The 16,849-nt window shown below is 39.8% G+C and overlaps 1 pseudogene; it reads left to right on the forward strand.

Moving 5' to 3' along the window:
- Nucleotides 1-11,659: 11,659 nt before the first annotated feature.
- Nucleotides 11,660-11,845, forward strand: LOC117701272 (small nucleolar RNA U3; annotated as a pseudogene).
- The last annotated feature ends 5,004 nt before the right edge of the window (nt 11,846-16,849 follow it).

A 16,849-nucleotide genomic window follows, 5' to 3' on the forward strand; every position in this document is an offset into this window, starting at 1 on the left:
GTCACACTGGAGAGAAGCCTCATTCATGTAATCACTGTGGAACAACTGACAATTCACTTTTATCTGCGACTATATAATGGAACACATTCAAGAGAGTGACTCAGTGTCATCAAGGTGCTAAGCCCTTGCATGTCACAGGCATCACCTGATACATATTGTAGAGAAACTGCATGAATGCCATGAATGAGGTAAAGTCTTTGCATGACAATGTACTCTCCAAATACTTCAAGTGACACACTTTTTAGAGAAACCTTATGAATGTAACAAACATGGAGAAGCCTGTGCCTATCACTATAGTCTCCAAAGACATAAAAGACCACAAATTGGACAGAAATCTTGTGAATGTACTCAAGTTGGAAAGTCCTTTACATGCCACAGTATTCGCTGAATACAAAAATCAACACATACTAGAGAAAAACCTTCTGAGAGTAATCAATGTGGTAAAGTGCCTGCATGACCTAACGGTATTTAAATGCATGAAAGAATTTGTAGTAAGAATAAAGTTTGGTGATTTGAATAGGCTTGTTCCTAAGAAGTGATAATGTTAGTATATTTGGCCTTGTGGGAGTAGATGTTACTGTTTTGAAGGAAGTGAACTCCTAGGGTGTTGTTTTTTGGAGCTCTGGCCAGTAAAATACAGTCTCCTACCACCTGGCTGGAAGACAGTTTCTTCCTGACTGCCCTCTCATGAAAATGCAGAACCCTCAGCTCCTTCTCCAGCATCATGGCTGCCTGCATGCTGACATTCTTCCTGCTATGTTGGTCATGAACTAAACATTTGAAAGTGTAAGACAGACCCAATTAACTATTTGCCTTTAAAACAGTTGCCTTGGTCACAGTGTCTCTTCATAGCAATGGAAATTCTATCTGAGACCGAAGTTGGTACCCCAGGCTTACGTATTCTTATTGGTGAACCTGACCATGCTTTTGTTGGAAGCAATGTGTATTTTTAGACTTTGGATTTGTGCATGCATTAAGTGGAACTTCATTGGCCATGCTAGTAGAACACATATGTACTAAGAGTGGTTTGAACTTTGTATATAGTTTTTATAAATTTTCATGAAGAATGTTGCTGCCTTTTGCTCTCATCTGAAGGTAAAGAGGTTAATTTTGTTAATTGCATTGACAAAGGACGTTTCAGGAAAGCCAAGCCTAGCCTTTGGCCTGTATTGACTCCCATGGTGACTGTTTTGATCATGCTTAGTAATCTTAGAAAGGAAAAATATGAAATGTTAGCTTCAAAGGGAAAATCTCACCAGGAAGTTGAATGATGCTAAATCCTATGATCAAAGACACACATTGGTATTATAGAAATGGTGGTATTATGGCAAGATTCCATCCACCTAAACATATGGATGTGAAGTTATATGGATTAGAACTGTATAATGTTAGGCATTATTATTAACTCATTATTGTATTTATGTGGACATAAAAGATACAAGTATGTGTCAAATTGACAATTGAAGGATTGTGATTACTATACTGGGTTTTCAATTTAAAATCTAAAAGGATATAGGATATACTTAGGTCCAGGCATGGTGGTACACACCTTAAATCCCAGAAGATGAACATCAAGCAGATTTCTGATTCAAGTTTTTCTGGTACAGAACAAGTTTTAGGTAATAAAAAGCTTAGGTATGGGCAAAGTGTTACACAGGTATTACTCAACATTCAGAAGACAGAGCCATGCAGATCTCTGACTTCAAGGTTCATCTACAGAGCAAGTTCAAGGATAGCCAAACTTAGGCAGTGAAGTTGTTGAAAAATAGAAAGTTGGTGATGAAGTAATAGAAGGGGCCATGTTTGGGCCCCAGGAGGCAGAGGAATTCAGGAACTTTGTCCATGTGTCTCTGCTTTTAGAAGAAAGAATAGAAGGGATGACTGAGACAATTGATGCTGGTTGGCTGTAGTTAGAAAATTAGTGGTGATGAAGAAGAAATCAGCATCACTGAGGTGACATCTTCTGCTATGTGTTTTCTGAGAGGAGAAAGAAGTTGTTTTCCAGAGGTAGCCAAGGTTGTCCCTTGAAGTGCAGCTTGACTCTGTCCTCTGTAAGACTCACCCAGGTGGAGGAATACTTTGAGGAGTATTCTCATGAACTCCTCTTTGGAAGTCTGGTAGGATTCTACCCTAAAATTCATGGCCCTGGGCTCCTTTTGGTGGCAGATTTGTAATGACTTCTCTTTTTATAGGTGTTTAGGCAGTTTAAGTTGTTTATCTTAATTTGATTTAACTTTGCTAAGAGAAAGGTATTCAGGAAATTTTCCATTATTTTTAGAAATTCCAGTTCAATGGAGTTGAGGCCTTTTTAAAACTATGTCATCACCATTCTTTAGATTTCTTCATTGTCTATTATTTTGTCCCCATTTTCATTTTAGATTTCATTAATTTGTATATTCTCCATCTTTTAATAAGGGTTTGACTATCTTATCTAATAAAAGGCTCAAAGGAGCAACTCCATGTTTCATTAATTCTTTGCTTTCTTCTCTTTCTATTTTGTTGATTTCAGCCCCCAAGTTGATAATTTACTGATGTCTAATCCTTTTTTTTCATTGCTCACTTGTTTCTGTTCTAGAATTTAAAGGATGCTGTTGAATTGCCACTATGAGAGCTCTCCACATTTTTCATGTAGGCATTTTGTGCTATGGAACGTTCATCTTATAACCAATTTCATGTTTTTTGTATTCTGTAAAATTGTGCATGTTTCATATTCATTTGCATTGAATTCTATCAAGTTTCTAATGTCTTCCTCTATGTTTGTCTTAAGCTATTTTTCATTCATAGTGAGGTGTTTAGCTTCCATGAGTTTGTAAGCTTTGTGTTCTTTCAGGTTTTGTTGATATCCAGCTGTAATCCATGGTAGTCTGATAACATACATGGTGTTATTTAAATTTTCTTGTATGTATTGTGGTTGGCAGTGTGTCTGAATATGTGTTCTGTTTATAAGTAAGTTGCATGAGGTGCTGAGCAGAAGGCATATTCCCCTATATTTCAGTAGAATGTTCTCTAAATATCAGCTGGACTCATGTTCATGTTGTCAGTTAGCTGGAATATTTTTCTGGTTTTGTGTTGTTGTTGTTGTTTGGTGTTTTTGTTTTGTTTTTGGTCTGGAGAATTTGTCCACTGGTGAGAACGGGGTATTGAAATCTTGGGATATAAATGAATGAGTGTTATTACGTGATTTTAGCTTTAAAGCACTTTATTTTACAAAGGTTGGTGACCATGTGTTTAAGGCATAGATGTTAAAACTTGAAATGTCATTTTTGTTGATTTTTTTCCTTTAAGAAATTTGTAGTGTTTTTCTCCAATTCTCTTGATTAATTTTGTTTAAAATTTATTTTACTATATTTTAAAATGACTACACCAGCTTGCTCCTTTGGTCCATCCACTTGGAGTATCTTTTTACATCCATATAACTTGAATTAATGCTTATTCTTGATGTTGAGCTATATTTCTTCTATGCAATTGAAGTTAGATATTTATTAGCATCTATTCTGTTAGCCTTTGTCTTTTTATTGGTGAACTGTGGTCTTTGATACCGAGAGAGTCACTGAACAGTGATTGTTAATTCCTTGTATTTTGTTGTTGTTTTTGCTGCTGCTGCTGGTGGTGCTGGTGTTGGGGTATTTGTGTGCTTTCCTTTCTTTTGCAGATAATACAAGGTTATTTACTACCTGTGTTTTCATGTGTATTGTTAACTTCCTTTGGTTGGATTCTTTGTATATAACTTTGTGTAATTTTGTATGTGTAGATAGATAGTATGTAAATTTGACTTTAGCATGGACTATCTGATTTTCGCCATTAATAGCAGTTAAGCTGTTTTTGGGTTGGTTTTTTTTTTCAGTTTTCTGAGACAGGGTTTCTCTGTGTAGCCCTGGCTGTCCTGGAACTCACACTGTAGACCAGGCTGGCCTCAAACTCAGAAATCCACCTGCCTCTGCCTGCCAAGTGCTGGGATAAAAGGTGTGTGCCACCACTGCCTGGCCAGCTTTTTTCTACATATAATAATCTGGGCATCTGTAGTTTCTGCAACATATATGTCCAAGACCTTATGTTTACAGACTCCATTGAGAGGTCATCTGCAGTTTTAATAGATCTTCATTTATATGTTTCTTGGCTTTTGATCTTTGCAGCTTTTAGTATTCTTTTTTTGTACTGGATGTTCTGATTATTATACAAGAGACTTCATTTTAGGGTCCATTCTGTTTGGTGTTTTGATGATTCTTTTACTTTGATAGATACCTCCCTCCTTATGTTAGGAAATTTTTCTTCTAAGATTTTGTCATCAATATTTTCTGAGAATTTCATCTAATATTCTTCCTCTAGTTTTAGTATCCTTATGTTTTATCCTTTCATAATGTCCTAGATTTTCTAGATATTTTATGTAAGGAAGGTTTAGATTTAATATTTTCTTTGTATGATATTTCCATCCCTTCTATTGTACATTCAATGCTTGAGATTTGTCTTCCATGTCTGTATTCTGTTTGTGAATTTTGCTTCCATAGTTTCTATTTGCATTACTAATGTTTCCATCATTCCCTCAGTTTGTACTTTTGTTATTGTTTCCATTTCCACTTTTATGTATTAAACAGTTTTGTTTCATTCTACTCTTGGTTTGTTTTTCTTGGCTTTATTTATAAGCTTTGTTGGTTTCCTCCACTTTTTTGTTTGTGTTTTCCTGGCTGTCTTTGAGGTATTTATTGATTTCCTCCAATTGTTTGTGCTTTCCTCAATTTCTTTAAGTGATTTCATCATTTCCACTTCAAGGACCTCTATTATCTTCACACAGTTGGTTTCAAAGCCTTTTTCTTGTACTTCAGCTATGTTGGAATATTCAAGACCTTCTTTGGCAATATAAGTGGGCTCACACTCATTAACCAGAGGGTGATCAATGTTACTCCTTATTTCATAATCAAATACCAACATCATGGAATGGAATATGGCTATAAATTCTGGAAGTGAAAAGGTCTATTTTAGGTCAGTGTACTTGATGTACAATAGTTTGTGTCCACACAATGAAATTTATGGTGGGACCCTCCATAGGCTCCATGATAGATTCTGTGAAGTATTCAGCTTACATTTAACCCGATATTTTATTAACGCCATGGTTGGTTTTTTTCACCTTAAATTGGACAGTGAGGCAAATGAAGCACTTTTTAAATAAGTTACTTTGTTGAGATGATGGTTTTAATAACATTGCTTCCAATCACTAACTACACTAACTACAGTTCCTGTAGTTAAGAGTACATACTATTTCAGAAGACCCACATTAGACAGCTTATGATAGCTTGGAACAGTAACTCCAGGGAATCTGACACCTCCGTCTTCCATGGGTATCTGGGCTCCTTGGCTCACACCTTTAATTCCAGCACTTGGGAAGCACAGGTAGGCAGATCTCTGTAAGTTTGAAGCCAACCTGATCTACAAGTCAAATGTTGAGGACAGCCAGGGCCATGCAGAGAAATCCTGTCTTGAAACAAAACAAAACAAAGTAATAAAAATAAAACCAGAGCCAAACCAAGCCAAAAAGAAAATAAAAAATAAAACTGGGTGCTGTGTGTGCCGCTATGCCTGACTGTTGGCATCTGTAGTTCCCAACAGTTGAATCAGTGTTCCCCTCCATGTAATACTAAGTTTTTCATTTTGTACGTATTTTAAATTATACATGAACATCAGGTGCCAGAAGTGACAGACCCTCTGGAGTTGGAATTACAAGTGGATTTGAGCCTCCTGATTGTGGGTGCTGGGTAACAAATTCTGGTCCTTCAGAAAATCATCTCTCCAACCTCTAATTTTTGCTTATCTTTAGATTGCTTCAGAGTCCCCTCCCCCCCCCCCGTACCCCTAGTGGTTTTCCTAATTTTCCCCTTCTTCTTTCCCATGTCTTCTTCTCTGTACCGACCCAAGCCTCTGTACCAACATTCAAGTCCTTCAGTTTTCTTTTTCACATGTATGAGGAGGTATACTTGTGTGTAGTGTGTGAGGGTGCACAGGCACAGGCAGAAGCAGCAGGTGTTCTCTATCTGTTTTCCTCCTTTGAGACAGGCTCTCTCCCTGAACTTGGAGTATGCCTCCCTTTTGTCTAGGCGGGATGCCAGCAGTCCTGCAGGGGTCACAGGTGTTTGTGGGATAGTGCCTGCCTTGTGCTGAGTGCTGCAGTCTCTGATCTTTGCAACAATAATACAAAGAAAAAGAGGTCATTGCTTTCAGAAGGATTGAGGAACAACAGTGGCAGAAAAAAACCAAAACCCTCTTGCTGTCAGTGTTCTGGGAAAGAGGGATACTGCAGGGTGCATTAGGGCCTTGCTGGCAGCAGGGGGCAGCTCTGACACCTGAACACTGGCAGCTTAGCAGATGCCTTTTTATTGTTTCACAAAAGGAGCTTTAGCAAGTCGGTCTAAATACTAAAACCTCTTATCTAAGGAATCATTATCTAAGGAGTTCTTGGCCTGATGAGACTTCCTAGTTTGCCTGGTATGTCTCTGGACTCAACTAGGCAAAGGCTCTGAGACTCCTTAGGAACCATCCATAAAACCTCAGATAACAATCACTGACTACTTCAAAGCCTGGGTGCTATCATGCCATAATTCATTTATGCTCTGCTAAAATTCTGCTACATTTGGTCCTCTTGTTTTACAGCAAGCTCTTTTAAATGCAGAACCATCATTATAGACATCCCTCTTTCTTTCCTTCTTTCTTTCTTTCTTTTTTTTCTGTTTTGGTTTTTCAAGACAGGGTTTCTCTGTGTAGCCCTGGCAGTCCTGGAACTCACTTGTTAGACCAGGCTGGCCTAGAAATCCACCTGCCTCTGCCTCCCAAGTGCTTCGATTAAAGTCATGCACCACCACTGCCAGGCCAGACATCCCTCTTTCAAAGATACTTATTTTAATGTCAGGAATATCCTTCTTACAAGCCTCCTGGGAGGAGTTAACATAGTCCTCAATTGCTGAAGAATGAGACTGGAGACAGTACCATCTTTGCAGGACTGGATTATACCCTGCAGGGACGGATTTGTGGACATGTTCCAGCTCTCTTGCTCTTGAACTTTGGATTTTTCTTTTTTTTTTCCTCCTGTGTACCTAGTACCTGGCCTACATCACATACAGTGACTGACTGACTGACTCCCTCCCTGACACCTATATCTTTTTCTTTTTTTTAAACCATCAAGTAATTCAGTATTTACTGGAGTGACACACAAATCAATTAACAATTAAAACACAATACAATAACAACATTCATATTTATGAGATTAAAGCACAATACAGTAGCAATATTCACATTATGACAAAGATACACACAAATTAGTATTTATGGGTCCATACAGAGCTCTCCTGTTGAGCATGACAATCCTGAGTTGTGTTTCTTGATAGTTCTCTTTATGTTTATTCTGCCTCTGGTTTTTGAAATACTGCATGTCTCCAATCACAGCACTGGGGTATTAGAGGATGAGGGCCTTGAGTTGTAGATCACCCTGGGCTACATAAAAGATGCCTGTGTCCAGACAAAGGAAAAAGGAAAACAGAAAGACCTAAACCTAGTGTGATGCCTCATATCTGTAATCCCAGCATGTGGGAGGATTAGGCAGATAGATCACCATAAATTCAAGGACTGTCTAGGTAAAGAGTGAGACCCAGCCTCAGCTACACCCTAATGCCAAAAACCAAAGTCTTCCCATCATAATACAGTGTCATAGTCAGACCATGGTACCACACTCCTTTAATCCCAGCACTGGAGAGGCAGAGGCAGGTGTATCTCTGCCTGGTCTAGAGAAGGATTTCCAGGGCTACATAGAGAAACCCTGTCTTGAAAAACATACTGACTGTCACATTCCTGTCCTAGCGGCTAAGTAGGAACTGAACTGAGATAATCACTTGAGCCTGTGAGGAGACGAGCTGCACAGCTCATTCTCTTCACACATGAAGAACAGGACCTCTACAGTGGGCAGTGAGGGTATGTCAGTGGGTAGCACATTTAGCCTGACTATGTGAGGATCGAGGTTGGAATCCTCAGAAACTAGTTTGCTTCCAGTATCACGAATAGGTACTGTCAGTGCTCCTACCATGAGTGGTGTACTAGGGAGAAAAGAATCCCTGGAGGCTTGCAGACTGGCTTGTAGCCATCCGGTGGCTAAAGAACAAATAGGGTTCAACTGAATGGAGGGCTGGAAATGAAAAGGGCAGGGGGCGAGAGAAGAATGAAGCCAAGACAAGAAGGTTATGTTCAAGGCTAAAAGATTAACAATAAGCACTGTGTTTATAAAGGGAAAAACTACAAAATCCATTCTCTGATTCAGCTTGAGTATGTAGTAGAGCAAGGTCAGCACGGCAGCCAAAACAGCTAAGTCTCTATGGAAACCTGTTACTACAGGCAAGGCAGATGTCTCTGTCCAGGTTAAGACCTGTCTTGACAAATGTTCAAGGTCTGCTTGGCCTGCTCAAGGCTGATAAGTTTACACTGGCTAGCTGACTTCGGTCAGTAGCAAGACAAGAACCAGTTTCAAACAAGGTAGATTGTGAGGGAGGGCTACACCCAAGTGGGACATGTGCTTGTACACTCTTACTTTCTGTTTGGAAGAGATGTCAGGCCCAAAGCAATTTATATATAAAAAAAGTCCAATTAGAGCATGCAGTTTCAGAGTCATGACCATCATGGAGGGGAGTAGGATGCCAGGCATGCATGACCATGGGAACAGTAGCTGGGAGTTTACATTTACAAAGAGAGAGCTTACTGGGAATGGCTACCCACCACAAGTGACACAGTATCTCCGACAAGGCCACACTTGTTAATTTTTACCACACAGTTCTACTCACTAGGAACCAAGAATTGAAACGTGAGCCTATGGGGGCCATTCTGATTCAAACTACCACACACAAAAAGCCAAAACCAAAATTTAAATACACCCACTTTAGTAAAGGACGTAAATATATTTGCGATTAATTGATCTGTGCACATGCACATAGAAAGATAATTGGGGTCTCAAAATATGTGGTGGTTTGCCAGAGTGGTGCATGCCTTTAATTGCAGTACTCAGAGGCAGAGGCATGTAAATTTCTGTGAGTTCAAGGTCAACTTGGTCTACATAGTGAGTTCCAAGACAGTCATGGCTCCTTAATGAGACCTGTCTGAAAAACAAACAAAAAATACAATGTGGTCATTATTATCTGAAGAGGTCAAGGAAGGCTTGCAGAGAAGTAGCATCTTAAATAGTATTGTTTTATTGACTTGCTTAATTATCATTGCAGAATGAATGTACATTTATTTTTAAAAATTTTTACATTTATTTATTGTGTGTGTATGTTTTTACACAGAGGGCAACTTGTGGGAATTGGTTCTTACCTTCCACCATGTGTGTTGTGTTTTATAAAAAAAAAGAAAGAGAAGCCAGGCATATGGTTGGTGGAGGTGCAGTGTGTTGCTGAGGCATCCCTTCCCTCTGAGATACCAGCCACACAATGGGTATAGTATGGAATAGAGTTTATTATTAGGGCATGGGTAGGGGAAGTTGCGGGGGAGAGAGGAGAGAGGAGAGAGGGAGAGGGAGAGGAAAAAAGAGAGAGGGGGAGGGGAATGGGGAGAGAAGGGACAGAGGGAAGAGGGTAAGAGAGTAAGAGAGACAGAGGAGGGGCAAGCAACCCCTTTTATAGGGAGTCTGGCATTCCTGGCTGTTGCCAAGTAACTGGGGTGGAGCCTAGAAGAAATGCTAGCAAAGTGTTTTCTGGGAATCAAACTCAGGTTTTCAGTATTGGTAGAATGTGCCACCCATAGGCCCCGATTTATTAAGGAAAAGGGAGAAAATTTCCCAAGAGTGGGAAGGGATCCAAGGGAGGAATGCAGCCCTTTAATTATCTCTTAAGAGGATCTATGTGTGCATATGTATGCACATGTATGTGTGTAAGTATCCATGGAAGTCAGAAAGGGATATCGGATCCTTTATAGTTTAGGTAAAGGCATTTGTGACCTGCCTGTTCTAGGTGCTAGGATCCAGCCCTCTGATAGAAAGCAAATACTCTACCTGCTGAACCAGCTCTTCCGATCTTTATTTTGGTAGATGGTCCCCTTTTTACCCAGTTGATATGGAACTTAGCGCGTAGCCTAGTCTGGCCTCAAACTTGTGGTTAACCCTGTTTTCAGCCTCCTTAGTGTCAGGATTATAGCATGACCCAACATGTCTAGCAAGTTAAATCTTAGAACATGTTAGAGAAATGTTCAGACTCGTGTGCTGTTGGAGCATCTACTCAAAGACCAAGGTATAGCATGTGTAGTGAAGGGGCAGAGATGTCTCAGAAGGTGGAAAGTAAGTGGGGTATGATGGTACAGCCTTTAATCCAACAGTTGAGAGGCAGAGGTAGAGGGATCTCTGTGAGTTCAAGGTCAGCCTGCTCTACAAAGGGAGGTTTAGTCCTGCCAGTGTGAGACCCTATCTCAAAAGCAAAGAAAACAAAAGGGGGAATGAAGAATGGAGAAGTCTTAAATATCGAAGGGCCATGACCAGAGAGACCAGAGTTTGTATGGGAGCCATCTTCAGGTGTAAAATATATGGGAAGCGGCAAAGGTATGGTGGATATTTTCTCCACATACTGTCAACACGTGCACGCAAACCAGAGGAAGGTATTGCCATCTCTTTTCATAGGAGTTTGAGTGGTTCTTGATATGGATGTGCTCATGTTAATAACACACATTCATTCAGGACTAATTTCACTCAGAGCTTTCCTCACTCCCCATAAGTCAGACACTGCTCTTTGTACCAGAGAGAAAAGAGACCCAACTTTTTTTTTTCCATCTCTTGTTAAACAGATGTCAGGCAATGAAACATCTATAAGAAAAGGAAATAACGCTTCTCCTACTGGTAAAATGCTAAAATGGGATGAGAGATTAAAATAGTGATCATCAAGTACATATCCAGTAATTGAGCCAGTAATTAACAATGTGGCCAGTTTGCTTTGTCTATTTTCACTTTTCTCTAAACACAGATTTGTTTTTTGATCATTTTAGACTGGATTTCATGTAGGTGTGGCTGGCTTCAAAATCTTAAAACCGGCTTCAAATTCCTGACCCCTTGCCTTTATCTCCCAAGTGCTAGGATTACAGCAGTGAGCCATCGTACCCTTTACCCACACAATTTATTACATAATGCATGTAGTCCTTGAATTGCCATTTTTTCCCCCGATGTTGTTTTTCGTTTTGTTTCTCATGCAAGGCCTCGGGCTAGAGCCAGATCCAAACCGGCACTCGCCTGTGAACTCGCGTGGGGCTCTGCGGTGCTTCCCGCTTCAGGCAGCTGGGGGGGTGGGGGGGCTGAAGGCGGGCGCTGCTGCAGGGAGGAAGCATGGTCCCGGGGAACGGGCGGGCGGTGTGTGGCCGTCAGTGATGACTCATGACCCATTGCAGGCGGAGGTGGGACGAGGCAGGAGAGAACTGTGAGCCGATTGGCTGCTCGGCGACTGTATGCTAATCTCGGTGGCAGTGCAGGGAAACTGTATCGACTCCAAATGCCCGGTGGACTGGGTATGGAGAGGCCAGAGCTCGTCTCCCCTCGTGGGCAGACATGTTGTGCGATGGGGGCGCTGACAGGGATAGCGTGGGGCGTCTCAGCAGAAGTCGCCATGTGTATGATGTGAGGGCCCTTGGTGCAGTTGGGTGATGGCGGGAGTGTGTGGTTAAGACTATATTTTCAGGGATTATTTCTATAGTTCGTTACTAGAGAAGTTTCTCTGCCCATGTAGAGCACCTGAAACCACAAGGAGCGCAGCTTTAGGTGCTGCTTCAGTGTAGCAGTCTCCAGCCATTGATGATCGTTCTTCTCTCCTTTGGGAGGGTGAGAGGGAGGGAACTAAGTTTGAGTGGATCTTGGTTTAATTTTAATAGTGGAAAATATAATTGGTGTATCTTATGAATGCAATCAGTGTTGTAAAGCATTTTCAAGTCACAATCATCTGCAATGACATAAAAGATAACATACAAGAGAGAAACCTGCTTGAATATTAATAATGTGGTAATGCCTTTGCATGTCATAATTCTTTACACATACATAAAAGAAATGAAACCAGAGAGAATATTAATTAACATAATCACTGTGATAAATCCTTGACAATTCACTTTTTTCTGTAACTACATAATGGAACACATTCAAGAGAGTCACTCAGTGTCATCAAGGTGCTAAGCCCTTGGATGTGGCAGCCATTGCTTGATACATAAAAGAATACATACTGTAGAGAAACTGCATGGATTTCATGAATGAGGTGAAGTCTTTGCATGACAATATACTCTCCAACTACTTCAAATAACATAACCTTTAGAAAAACCTTACAAATATAACAAACATAGAGAAGTCTGTGCCTATCACTATAGACTCCAAAGACATAAAAGACCACAAATAGGACAGAAATCTTATGAATATACTCAAGTTGGAAAATCCATTACATGCCACAGTATTCTCTGAATACAAAAATCAACAGATACTAGAGAGAAACCTTCTGAAAGTAGTCAATGTGGTAAAGTGTCTGCATGTCCTAATCATATTTAAATGCAAGAACAAATTCACAGTAGAAATTAACTGTGGTGTTTTGAATATGCTTGTCCCTAAGAAGTGACGATGTTAGTATGTTTGGATTTGTTGGAGTAGAAATTACTGTTTTGAAAGAAGTAAATTTCTAGAGTGATGGTCTTTGGAGTTCCGGCCAGTATAAAACAGACTCTGCTACTATTTTGCTGGATGACAGACAGTCTCTTCCTGGATGCCTTTTCATGAAGATGCAGAACTCTCAGCTCCTTCTCCAGCATCATCGCTGCCTGCATGCTGACATTCCTGCTATGTTGGTAATGAACTAAATATCTGAAAGTGTAAGACAGACCAAAGTAACTATTTGCATTTAACACTGTTGCCTTGGTCACAGTGTCTTTTCTTAGCAATGGAAATTCTATCTAAGACAGAAGTTGGTACAGACTTAAGTATTCTTATTGGTAGGCCTGGACACATTTTCGTTGGAAGCAACGTGGGTTTGACTTTGGGTTTGTACATGCATTAAGTGGAACTTCATGGGCCATGCTAGTAAAACACATATGTGCTAAGGGTGGTTTGAAATTTGTATATAGTTTTTATAATGCTTTGTTGAAGAATGTTGCTGTGTTTTGCTCTAATCTGAAGGTAAAGAGGTTTATTTTTTAAATTACATTGATAAAGGAAGTCTCAGGAAAGACAAGCATAACCTTTGGCCTGTGTTTACTCTCATGGTGATTGTTTGAAGGAAAAAAATATGAAATGTTAGCTTCAAAGAGAAAATGTCACCAGGAAGTTGAATGAAGCTAAATCCTGTGATCAAACATACACAATATTTTTAAAGAAATGGTGATATTATGGCAAGATTCCATCCACTTAAACATAAGGATGCGAAGTTTTATGGATGAGAACTGTATAATGTTAGGCACTAACCACTAATTGTTTTTATGTAGACATGAGGAGATACAATTATGTGTCAAATTGACAATGTACAGATTGTGATTGCTATGCTGGGTTTTCAATTTAAAATCTAAAAGGATATAGGATATACTTAGGTCCAGGCATGGTAGTACACACCTTAAATCCCAGGAGATGAACATCAAGCAGATCTCTGATTCAAGTCATCCTGGTACAGAACAAGTTTTAGGTAATAAAAAGCTTAGATATGGGCAATGTGTTACACACGTATTACTCAACATTCAGAAGACAGAGCCATGCAGATCTCTTGAGTTCAAGATTCATCTACAGAGCAAGTTCAAGGACAGCTGAGCTTAGGCAATGAAGTTGTTGAAAAATAGAAAGCTGATGATGAAGTAATAGAAGGGGCCATGTTTGGGCCCCAGCAAGCAGAAGAACTCAGGAACTTTGTCCATGTGACTCTGCTTTTAGAGGAAAGAATAGAGTGAACAACTGAGACAATTGGTGCTAGTTGGCTGTAGTTAGAAAATTAGTGGGGTTGAAGAAGAACCCAGCACCACTGAGGTGATATCTTCTGGTATGTTTTTTTTTTCTGAGAGGAGAAAGAAGTTGTATTCCAGAGGTAGCCAAGGTTGTCCCTTGTGGTGCAGCTTGACTCAGTCCTGTATAAGACTCACCCAGGTGGCACTGGTTTTAAGGCATGAGTGTTTCATGCAGTGTGGCTGAGGCTTGGCACCATGAAGGGAGCATGAGAGGAATGTAGTGAAGACTGTTTGTCACAGAAGAACCCAGCATGTTGAAGATGTCAGTCTCGTGGGATGAGCAGAAAGAACAGCAGCAGCAGCAATTGAGAGTAGTCAAGCAGAACCTAGTGACCTAAAGAGGGAAGAGCTGGAGAGAGACCCAGCTTCTTTTCAGGAGTGCAGAAGATCATCTGTGGATCCCAGCTACTGGAACAAGAAGCTGTAATTTTGAAGTTTCTTTGCAGACCCCAAGAATTTTAGATTCCCAAGCTATCTTCTCAGGAAAACTATTTTCAGAAAATAAAATCAGCCAAACATAAAGAATTGTGCTGCAGTGAGCAGGGCAGGAAGGAGTTGGAGATCTGTAGAACGCCTTGACATCAAACATGGAGATGCAGAGTTTGGAGATTTCCTTGCTGGCTTTTGATCTTCTTTTGGCCCAGTATTTTCTCACAATGGTGATTAGGAATGGTGACCTATATCCTCTGAATTTGTATGGATATGATGTGCTATTTGTTTTGGAAAGTATAGGGAATTAAAGTTACTTGATTGGAATGATCTCAGAAGAGACTTTGAACTTTGGACTTTTAACATTTATGAGACTTCTATAGATGATGAGGACTTTTTAATTCGAACCTCACATATTTTGTATTATGCTATTTTTAAATATGGTCTCCATACACTCATATGTTTGCACAATCATATGGGGGCAAGGCAGTGGAATGTGGTAGTATAAATATGCTTGGCTCAAGGAGTGGGAGGAAGTTATTATGAGATGTTGCCTTGTTGGAGGAAGTGCATCACTATTAGGGTGGGCTTTGAAGTTTCATCCAGTGCAGAATGGGCCCTCCTACTAGCTCCCTGGCAGACAGTCTCTCCCTGGCTGCCTTTGGATCAAGATGCAGAACTCTCAGCTTCTTCACCAGCATCATGTTTTCTTCCATGCCTGCCATGCTTCCTGCTGTGATGAAAAAGGACTAAATCTCTCAAACTGTAAGCCAGTCCCAATTAAACTGTTGCTTTTATAGAAGTTGCCTTGTTCATGATTTTTCTTCATAGCAATGGAAACACTAAGACAGAAAGCCAGTGAGTGTGTTTAATATGGTCAATCTTTTGCACAATTCTCTAGTCTTCATTATCTTGAAAAATACATGCTAGAGTGTAAGTATGCCCCCTGTGACTCAGGTCATGTCTCCTGAGTCTAAACAGGCCCCCAGATTCATAAACATGGTCCCTGTGTCTCAGGACATACCCCTGAGTCTTAAACATGCCCCCTGTGACTCTGAACTTGCCTCCTGAGTGGTAAACATGCACCCTGTGTCTCAGGACATGCCCCCTGAGTTTTAAGCACATTCCCCTATGTCTCAGAACACACTTATGGAGTCTTAAACATGCCCTCTGTGATTCAGGACACACTCACAGGGTCCTAATAGACATGTTTAGTATAGTGAAGCATTTTCACACCTCTGTAGTCTTCATCATTATGAAACTATTCATACTGGGCAGTGGTTACATACTGTGTTAAAGCTTTTACATCATGGGGTCCACTGAGATCCAACAACTCAAACACAGGACAAGCAAATGATAAGAATTTATTGTAATCAAGTCACTATTGATAAATCAGGTCCACAAAATAATACTCAGAAGCTTAGCTGCAATACCCAGCCTCAGCCCCACCCTGAACCAGAAAGTTATATAGCATCTAAAAGTCAAAAACACAATGTCCTGTGCCAAGTTACAGTTACCTTTTTTCCCAATCATGATTTTTTGTTGTTGTTGTTTTACTCTATGCCAAATGATACAGAATGTCGGTTGTATGGTCAAAACTATCACAGCCATTTGTTCTTTTGTGGTTAGGAACATGCATTATATTTTGAGGAATAAAACATGAATAACAGAAATCATGGATAGGGACAGTTGGTATGTTTTAGGAAACAAAACATGAGTGAGGAAAGCTGGTCAGATATTGTTAAGTACACAGGTCCCCTATGACCTAAAACTTAGTTTGAATTTATGATTAAATGTAGGTTGGTAACAGAAAGGCAGAACTTAGGGTAAGTTTCTTTTGCTTCTTCCCAACATCTGTATATTATAGACATATTTGAATATGTAACAGAACACATATTGAGACATATCTTACAAATGTAATCAACGAGATAAAACCTTTTCACAATACAATCATCTATGAACATAGAAGAACAAATCCTGGAGAGAAATGCTATGAATAAGCAATGTGGTAAAGCCTTTGCATGTGGCAGTTGTCCTAGAAACCATGAGAAAAAGTCATAATGCGAGAAACCCCATAAACGTGGTCAATGTGTTAAAATCTTGTACTTTCTGATAACTTTATAGAAGACTAAACTCTTTAGTAAGTAATCAATCTATTAAAGTCTTTGTATATTACAATAGTCTCTGAGCACCTTCAAAAATATCAAAAGTAACCTGTGACTACAAATAATTTGTATGATCTTACCCAACACACATTGAGTTACTCAAGTTTATTTATTTCCTGCATGTAATGCTTCTCCCCAAACCACAATTTACAGAATGCCTTACATGCAATTGGAGAATGCTTTAATCGCCACCATGGTATACAATACTGCTTCTAAACAAGAACTTTACTTCTAAGTCAGAGAAGTAAAACACCGTGCCAACAAAGTTTGTTACATGTTTTATGTCTGGAGTGCAGGAG

Source organism: Arvicanthis niloticus (assembly GCF_011762505.2).
Source record: "Arvicanthis niloticus isolate mArvNil1 chromosome Y unlocalized genomic scaffold, mArvNil1.pat.X SUPER_Y_unloc_23, whole genome shotgun sequence".
Lineage (NCBI taxonomy): Eukaryota > Metazoa > Chordata > Mammalia > Rodentia > Muridae > Arvicanthis > Arvicanthis niloticus.